General features: G+C 44.8%; 1 protein-coding gene across 1 annotated transcript in view; it reads right to left on the bottom strand.

The window, feature by feature from the left end:
- Positions 1-10,279, bottom strand: part of LOC109914162 — a 73,521-nt gene that overhangs the window by 45,786 nt on the left and 17,456 nt on the right. The window lies entirely within an intron of this gene.

The following is a 10,279-nucleotide window of genomic DNA, read 5'->3' as shown; positions in this document are numbered from 1 at the left end:
TGTTTTGTTTTAAAAACAAATTTTAAAACAACATTTTTTTTGGGAAGTCGAAAGCACTGTCTGGAGAATTTTCAAAGGAGAGTTGGATAGTTAGACGCAGGGAAATGACTTGCAGGAATGGGGAAGAAATGGAGCAGTAGGATTTATTGGATAATTCAATCAAAGGGCTTGTACAGGCTCAATAGGCTGAATGTCGTCCTTCTGTGCTCTATCGTTTTAGAGAAATGGAGTTGTACAGCAAGGAAACAGACTCTTCGGTTCAACTCATCCATGCTAACCAGATGTTTTAAATTAAGTTTAGATTTTATCATTGTTTGATTAACAACTGCAGTATACAGTGGCCTTTGAAGGATCACAATGATGTCTCATCCTAACATTAGGGCAAAAAGGCTTTGTCATGATGCTTATAATCTTCTGTAATCAAGATACAAGGAATAAGCTTTTTAAAGGTATTTTAAAGTGATTGCAGGAATTGATAAGGCACACAGGAAAGGAAACCCATTTTCTCTGGGGGATGATAATAATGGCTACAAAGTGAATCAGAGTAGAATTGCTGACAACAAAACGGCCCTCAGTGAGCTCCCTGCATTCTATGCTTGTTTTTGAACAGAAGGTCAGTGAAATGATAGCAGCTCTCTGACTGTTTCGGATGCACCACACCCACGGTCACTGCCACAGACATCAAATCAGCCTTTCTGAGTGAACCCACGGAAAGCGCCCGACCTGGGTGCAAGCCTCAGTCATGAACTTAGATTCTGTGTGGACCAGCTGGGTGGGAGTATTGGCTGATATCTTTAACCTCTCCTCCCTCCGATGTGACGTTCCCACCTCCTTTAAGAAGACCACTATCATCCCAGTGCCAAAGAAAAACCAGGCAATGTGCCTTAATGACCATCACCCATAGGCTCTGACATCCAACACTATGAAATGTTTGGAGAGGTCAGTAATGGTACACATCAACACCAGCCTCCCAGACTGCCCTGATCCAGTACAATTCACCTACCATCACAACAGGTCCATGGCAGATGCCATCTCCCCGGCCCTACACTCATCCCTGGAACATCTGGATAACAAGGACACCTATGTCAGGCTCCTATTTACTGACTTTAGCTCTGCCTTCAACACCATAATTCCAACCAAACTCACTTCCAAAATCCAAGACCAAGGACTCCGCTCCCCCCTCAGCAACTGGACTTAAATGGACTTTCCAACCCACAGGCAATCGGTAAGGTGAGGCGACAACCCTTAGCCCCTCCCTGTACTCCTTATACACTCACTACTGTGCAGCCAAATTCAGCTCTAACTCCATTTACAAGTTTGCTGATGACACCGCTGGAGTGGGTAGGATCTCAAACAATGACGAGACAGAGTACAGGAAAGAGAAAGGACAGTTTATTGGCATGGTGTGTCAGCAAAATGAAGGAGTTGGTCATTGACCTCAGGAGGTGGAGTTGAGGACACACCCCTGTCTGCATTAACAATACTGAGGTGGAGGTGGTCTAGAGCAATCAATGTCATTGTTGGTTATTTTTCTGCAGTTGAAAATTCAATTCATAATTCCTTCGACCGAGAGCTGGGCCTGTATATAGAAAGAGATCTCTCAGAGAGGTCTCCTTCGCTAGTTCTGATGGGCGAGGAAGGCGAAGACTAATTTTCTAAATTTCCACTTTCTTACAGTAACAAATGCCAGCCTGCCCAATCTTCCTGCAAATTTTAACCTCTTGCTTATGGTATCATCCAGGTTATAATATTGTCCCCTTTCTCCTGTGCCCTATTTGAAGGAACATTCTAAGGAGTTTCAGCTCAGGATCCAAGTCTCAGACTGATCTGAGCAAAGATAAGGGTCTTACATCAGGATCATTGAACTATCTGATGGTGGCATTTTAAGCCAAGCCCATAGGTCAAGGATTAAGCTGCAAGTTGATGGTTTCCATGACAACAGATGAAGAAAGTGATTTTAGATTTCCTTAAGCAGACTCAGCAGCTACAGATCTGAGGAGAAGATGGGCGCCAGAGACCACAGTGGCTTCAAACCATCAACGACCCTCACTTCCTGCAAGAGGTCATCACAATTAACAGGACCATGGGGGTGTCGACCCTCCAGGAATGGCCTTGTGTTTCCAGAAGGTGACAACTGACCCCCAGAAAATGGCTGCCAGAGGCAAACGGGAGAAAAACCTATTTTAACAGAGCATTTTGCTTTGTATCCTGTGAGCGCTTATGTTAATTTGTTGTTGGAATACTGGAATAGGGAGTGAGTTGGTTGGGGGGCAGGGGTGGGGAGTGAGAAGTTCCCCTGGAATGTTATTTACCTCAACCAATTCCTGTGACACTGAAGTATCTTCAAACGGGGTTACAAAGACTGGTTTCATATTCAGTAGCCGTGGGAAGACACAGGGATGGACCAGGCTGGTCACCAGGGTGGGACTGTGGGGGCAGAGAGCAATACGAGGCCTCAGGTCATGTAATGAAACCTTCAGAAACACAGTCAACCAGAGTTCGCAACACCAAAGGCACATAATCCACCAGTGACTGTCATAACCCTCCAGAAGGCACACACTGAGGCCTGGTGTTAAAAGGTTTAATATGTACCAGTGAGTGGAACCGATAAAGAATCTTGAGCACAAATAAAGACTGACCTTTGGGACACTGGATGTTGGTAGGTCAGAAGCAGAGGTACACAATGCTGCTTTCTGTACATAAGCCCAACATGACAAAGGTTTCTATCCACATTCACGTTTTATTGTCGGTCTAGGATCCATCAAACACATGGAAACAATGTTCCTGCTGGTGCATAGGATGCCAGAAATTAGTGGTGTGGATATACCAAATATCAAGATGCAAGGATGCAATGCAATGGAGTTCCCAATTACTAGAGCATCCATAATTCTGGTAAGAAGCCCACATGACACCACGTTATAGTACAACAGGTTCATTGGAAACCTCAAGCTTTCGGCTGCCCCTTCCGAAAACTTGAGATTTCAAATAAACCTGTTGGAGTATAACCTGGTATCGTGTGACTTCTGACCTTGTTCACCCCAGTCCAACACCGGCACCTCCATGTCATCCATAAATCTGATTCGAAAAGAAAGATTCTACCCGAGACTCAGCGCCAGTTTCTGCCGTGAACACTTCCACAAATGGTACAACAGCATAACTGCCACAACATCACAAGGTTACCGTCAATGAAGAAAGCGTTAGCTCAAATGAACACTCTCATCTTCCCACCCTCCCTCCCACTGCACAAGCCTCTGATGATCCGAATTAGAAAGGAATGTGGAACAGAGACAGGACCCACCAAAAGTTCCCCGCCTCCTTCTCAATTTAAATTTCAACATTACCCTCCATACCTTCCTCCCTGTGTTTTCTTTATTCACTCACAGATGTCACTGGCTGGGCCCGGCATTTATTGACCATCCCTTGTTGCCCTGGGGACAGTGGTAGTGAGCTGCCTTCTTGAACTACTGCAGGTGTCAGGTTGTGGAGACACCAACAGTGCCTTTAGGAACAGGATAAGAAACTGGAACCTTTAAAAACTAGTATTTTCTGCAGAGTAAAGAACTCATGAAATTCGCTGATGAAAGAGTGATCTTTTTTCACTCTGTGAGAGCCTAAACAATTCTAAGACACTGCCTCTAAAGCATCAGGATCTAGATTCCCATGTTAACATTCCAAAATGCTAGGATATGTCAGTAACTAAGGGTCACAATTTCAAGATTTGTCAGCAAAAGAGCTGGAGTGAAATGAGGAGAAACTTCTTTACTCAGGGAGTTGTTGGGATTTGGAATGTACTGCCTGGGAGAGTGATGGAGGTAGATTCCATACAGCTGCATATATATTTGAAAGAATAGAATATAGAATAGAATATCCTTTTAGTCCATTGTAGAAGTACAGTGAAAAGCTGCCTTCTTATGGCGACATCTTAGGTACAAGTACCCACGTACAAGTAGTTGCACGTTGAAAATAAGTTAAAAGTACGACATCATTAAAGGTTTGACAGTAATGTAGGAAATTTCAAATCAACATCACAGTGTAACAGCTCTGTGCAGGGTCTCTGCACATGGTCTGACTGCCTACACCAGACCCTAGTCCAACAGCCCTTCCTGCTCCGCTCCAAACCACAGGGACAAAGTTAGAGGGCTATGGAGATAAGGCTGGAGAATGGAACTAGATGGGCAGCACTTTCAGGAGCTGGTACAGACACAGCGGGTCAAATGGCCTCCTTCACTACTGTAAAATTCTATGATAAGACCATAAGATGCAGGAGCCAAAGTAGGCCATTCAGCCCATTGATTTTGCTCTCCCATGCGATGGTTGCTCTGATGATCCTCAGCTTCACTTTCCTGCCTTTTCACCGTTACCTTTGATTCCCCTTACTGATTAAAAATCTGTATCTCAGCCTTGAATATACTTAATGACCCAGCCTCCGCAGCCCAGTGTGGTAAAGAATTCCACAGATTCCCTCCCCTCTGCGAAAAGAAATTCCTTCTCATTCTCGGTCTTAAATGAATGCCCCCTTATCCTGAGATTATGCCCTCTAGTGAAGATGAACTAGACGAGGAGGAGGAGAAAGAATCCACAAAGAGACTTTGAACATTACAGCTAGAGATCAGGATGGTGCTTTCACAATCTTAATGAGATTTATACACTTTGTGGTGACACAGCAAACCACCCTGAAAGGTCATGTGTTGTACAATTGTTCTGTCTGCTTAACTAATGTATCACGCCGAACCGCTGCTTAACAAATTTAATAAAATATCTGAAAATTCCTTACAAATGATTAACTGCCTACGTTAGGTAATCCTGGGTCATGAATCCCAAATTTTAAACCACGACTCTGGAGTTTTACATTATTGTGTTTGTCCAACTTCCCTTTATGTGCATGAACTACTCCCTGTGGTAGCAAGTTCCACATTCTCACCATGCTCTGGGCAAAGCTTCAACAATAACTGCTTCCACTTATATAGCACCTTTAATGTAGTCCAATGTCCTAGAGCACTTCACACAAAGTATGACACTGAGCTAAATAAGCTGAAATCGGGACAGATGATCAATAGCTTGTTAAAAGACCACTTCAAAAGGAAGAAAGCAGGCTCAAGAGAGATGAAGCCAGAAGTGCAGGAGAAACTCAACGGGTCTGACAGATTCTGTAAAGGGAGAAACAGGTTAATGTTTTGAGTCTGGTAGGACTCTTTCTTAAACTCTCAGTGAAGAAGTGTAGGGATGCAATTCCAGAACTTGGGGACCTGGGAAACAGAACATGTGGCCACCAATGGTGCAGCAATTAAACCTAGGGACGGACAAGAAGCCAGAATCATAAGAATGTTGATATACTAAGGGTTAGGGGCTGGCAGAGACTACAGAACTAGATAGGGCGAACAAATGTTTGAGTGTAAACACAAGGGTAACAGGGTGACTTGAGTCAAGGACAACAGTTTTGAACAAGGTCAAGTTATGCAGAGTAGACTTTGGGAGTCAAGTCAACAGGAAGCAAAGACATGAATGAGCTGTGAACAGTGATTTTATAGATGTGGAAATTGACAGTCTTACTAATGGAGCAAGAGGGCAGAATTTCGGGACCAAGATTAGCAGCACACTGAATTAAGCTCAGACTGCTGCCTGGGAGAGGGATGGAGCTGGTAGCTTGTAAACGAAGTTTGGATTCGAGACCGAAAACAGTAGCTTCAATCCTCCCAATATTTAATTTAAGGGATTTTTAGATAAGCACATGAATATGCAAGGAATGGAGGGATATGGACCAAGGGCAGGCAGAAGGGATTAGTTTAATTTGGCATCATATTCGACCCAACATAATGGGCCGAAGGGCCCATTCCTGTGCTGTACCGTTCAATGTTAATTGAAAGAAATTTCTGCTCCTCCAACACTGACATGGGATAAGTAGTTGGAAAGTTTAGCAACAGTGGAGGATTTGGGAGAGCTGGTGCTGGGGTTGAGCTGGCTGTTATCAGTGTAAATGTAAAACTGGACACCAGGCTTTTAGAACAAGTGCCATACCAGACTCAAAACGTTAACTCTGTTTCTCTCTCCATAGATGCTGCCAGATCTGCTGAGTTTCTCCAGCATTCTCTGTGCTGGTTTCTGATTTTTATCTTATTATTGGGCTTTCACTGACTGATTTTAGACCTGCAAGAGGTTGCAGAGATCAGGAAGGTGTAAACACAGTTTCTACACAGGCTACTCTAGTTCTTGAACAGAATTTGAACACACAAGATAGTTTCAGAGGCAAGAAAAACAATGAGACTGAGCCAAACTGACAACCAGATCTTCAGATATCTGGACGCACGTTAAAAGGGGCTGTTAGTGGTGAGATCCTATAACTTGTGTCTATACAGTACATCTCATACAGAAATAATAGAGGGCCCAATAAAGTGAAAGTGGGGCATCAAACAGTGATAATATGAAGCACAGTTAATACAGCACTGTCAGGAGACCTCCCAGGTTCGCAGGCGGATAGTTAGCCTGAGTGATTTCAGAGGGGGTATGACAGAGATAATGTTCCACAGAACCAAACAGAAGAGGCATCACCAATGTCCTGTACAACCTCTTCATGACTTCTCAACTTCTATATTCAAAAGGACTGAGCACTGAAGGTAAGTGTGCCAAACGCCCTTTTAACCGTCCTGTCTATATGTGATGCAAACTTTAAAGAATTATGTACCTGCACCCCTAGGTCCCTCTGTTCTACAAAACTACCCAAGGCCCTGCCATTAATTGTATAAGCCCTGTTCTTGTTTGTTGTACCAAAATGCAAACCTCACATTTATCCAGATTGAACTCCATCTGCCATTTTTCAGCCCATTGACCCATTTGATCAAGATCCCTTTGTAATCTTAGAAAATCTTCTTCACTGTCTACTAAACCAACAAATGCGCTGATATCCACAAACTTACTAACCAGGCCTTCAATAGTCTCATCCAAATCATTTACATAAATAACAACCAAAAGAGGACCCAGAACCAATCCTTGTGGAACACTTCTGGTGACAGGCCTCCAGTCAGAAAAGTAACCCTCGACCATTACTCTCTGCCTCCTGCCATTAAGCCAATTATTTATCCAATTGGCAAGCTCACTCTGAATTCCATGTGACCTAACCTTACTAATTAGTCTACCATCATCTAATGATGACCATGAATCCATTGCCGATTGTTGGAAAAAAACCATCTGGTTCACTAATGTCCATTAGGGAAGGAAACTGCCATCCTTACCTGGTCTGGCCTACATGTGACCCCAGACCCACAGCAATGTGGTTGACTCATAACTGCTCTCTGGGCAATTAGGGATGGGCAATAAATATTGGCCTAGCCAGCGACACCCTCATCCCCTGAATGAATAAAGAAAAAAAAATGCAGAACCTTGTCAACTGCTTTACTAAAATCCAAATAAAGAATTTCTACTGCTCTGCCATCATCAACCCTTATGGTAACTTCCTCAAAAAGCTCAATCAAGTTTGAGAGACACAATTTTCCTTTGAACAAAACAATGCTGACTGTCCCTAATCAATTTTTGCCTCTCCAAATATCCGTAAATCCAATCTTTTATAATCGCCTCCAACAATTTACCCACAACTGAAGTCAGACTTATAGGTCTATAGTTCCCCAGTTTCTCATTATAACCTTTCTTAAACAAAGGTACAACATTAGCCAGTCATCAGGAACCTCACCCGTAGTTATAGATGATGCAAATATTTCTGCAAGGTGTCTCGCAATTTCCTCCCTTACTTCCCACATGATTCTGGATAGATCAGGTCCCAGAGACTTATCCACCTTTATATTCTCTGAAACCTCCCGAACGTCCCCATCTGTAATGTGAGATAACAAGGTGTAGAGCTGGATGAACACAGCAGGCCAAGCAGCATCAGAGGAGCAGGAAGGCTGACGTTTCGGGCCTAGACCCTTCTTCAGAAATGGGGGAGGGGAAGGAGGTTCTGAAATAAATAGGGAGAGAGGGGGAGGCAGATAGAAGATGGATAGAGGAGAAGATAGGTGGAGAGGAGACAGACAGGTCAAAGAGGCGGGGATGGAGCCAGTAAAGGTGAGTGTAGGTGGGCAGTTAGGGAGGAGATAGGTCAGTCCAGGGAGGATGGACAGGTCAAGGGGGCGGGATGAGGTTAGTAGGTAGGAGATGGGGGGTGGGGCTTGAGGTGGGACTAAGGGATAGGTGGGAGGGAGGACAGGTTAGGGAGGCGGGGACGAGCTGGGCTGGTTTTGCGATGCGGTAGGGGGAGGGGAGATTTTAAAGCTTGTGAAGTCCACACTGATACTATTGGGCTGCAGGGTTCCCAAGCGGAATATGAGTTGCTGTTCCTGCAACCTTCGGGTGGCATCGTTGTGGCACTGCAGGAGGCCCAGCATGGACATGTCGTCTGAGGAATGGGAAGGGGAGTTGAAATGGTTCGCGACTGGGAGGTGCAGTTGTTTATTGCGAACCGAACTTAGGTGTTCTGCAAAGCAGTCCCCAAGCCTCCGCTTGGTTTCCCCGCTGTAGAGGAGGCCACAACGGGAACAGCGGATGCAGTATACCACATTAGCAGATGTGCAGGTGAACATCTGCTTGATATGGAAAGTCTTCTTGGGGCCTGGGATTGGGGTGAGGTGGGAGGTGTAGGGGCAGGTGTAGCACTTCCTGCAGTTGCAGGGAAAAGTGCCGGGTGTGATGGGGCTGGAGGGGAGTGTGGAGTGGACAAGGGAGTCACGGAGAGAGTGGTCCCTCCGGAAAGCAGATAAGGGTGGGGAGGGAAAAATGTCTTTGGTGGTGGGGTTGGATTGCAGATGGCGGAAGTGTCGGAGGATGATGCGTTGGATCCGGAGGTTGGTGGGGTGGTACGTGAGGACGAGGGGGATTCTGTTTTGGTTGTTATTGCGGGGAGGGGGTGCGAGGGATGAGTTGCGGGAAATGCGGGAGACACGGTTGAGGGCGTTCTCGACCACTTTGGGGGGGGGGGGGGGGTCGGAGTCCTTGAAAAACAAGGACATCTGAGATGTACAGGAGTGGAATGCCTCATCCTGGGAGCAGATGCGGTGGAGGCGAAGGAATTGGGAATAGGGGATGGCCTTTTTGCAGGAAGGTGGGTGGGAGGAGGTGTATTCTCGGTAGCTGCGGCAGTCGGTGGGCTTGAAATGGATATCGGTTTCTCGATGGCTGCCAGAGATGGAGACAGAGAGGTCCAGAGGTTGATAGATTCTTGGTGACTAAGGGGGTAAAAGATTATCAGGGAAATGCAGGAATGGAGAGTTGAGGTTAAAATCAGATCAGCTGTGATCTTGTTGAATAGCAGAGCAGGCTCAAAGGGGTGAGTGGCTTACTGTTCTTCCTTGTTTGCATGGCCTCTATCCCCACTGCCCCCTCTTACTCCAGGCCTTATTATCACAGTCTGCTATTACACACAACCTATTGCTGGCCACTAACAGTCTTCATTAATATTAATATTCACTCTCCTAGCCAGATCGTTATCAATTCCTTTGTCTGTCTAACTGTTCTCCCTCTTTGGGCTCTATCCCTGCCTACTGTTTACTCCTTATTCCCACCCCCCCACCCTATCTTCTGCATATAAACCGACATTTTCCCAGCTACGATCAGTTCTGAGGAAAGGTCATGTTGACCTTTGGGGTTGTTAACTCTGGTTTCTCTCCACAGATGCTGCCAGACCTGCTGAGCTTTTCTAACAACTTCTATTTTTGTCTCCGATTTACAGCATCCACAGTTCTTTCATTTTTTATACAGTTAGTCTTACTCTCCCTGCTCTGCAACATTTCCTCTTCAAGCGTTGTCTAATTTCCTTTCGGAATAATGTTAATAAACTTGCTTCCACCATCCTAAAAGCCAGTGCATTCCAGATCATCCTAATTTGCTGTGTTGACAGGTCACCACATCTTACAAAGTACTGCACTTTAAATCAGAACTTGAAACTTCCCCCAGAATGTAAGTACACTTAATTCTATCCCATCCGTAGTAGTGTCTTCTCATTTGTCCTTGTTAAAATCCTTGAGTATATTGTTCTCCTTGGAGACAAACAACATTTAGCCAAGCTATAATTTCAGGAAACAATTGATTTCCAAATCGCATCTACACAAAAATGCTGTATAAAGTTTCTTCAAATATTGGACGTGCTATTGCCAAAGACAGAAAAACCATCTCTCTCTCTCTCTCTCTCTCCTTCTCCCCCACCATTATCTCCTTCACAAGCTCAGCAATCAGAAGCCCTAGTGACTGTGCATTTATATTAAAAATAAAGCAATGACACAGCACTAAATGATGGGCT

Source organism: Rhincodon typus, chromosome 1 (assembly GCF_021869965.1).
Source record: "Rhincodon typus isolate 14 chromosome 1, sRhiTyp1.1, whole genome shotgun sequence".
Classification (NCBI taxonomy): Eukaryota; Metazoa; Chordata; class Chondrichthyes; order Orectolobiformes; family Rhincodontidae; genus Rhincodon; species Rhincodon typus.
Note: the sequence above shows the minus strand (reverse complement) of the source record. Positions and strands in the feature narration are given on the sequence as shown.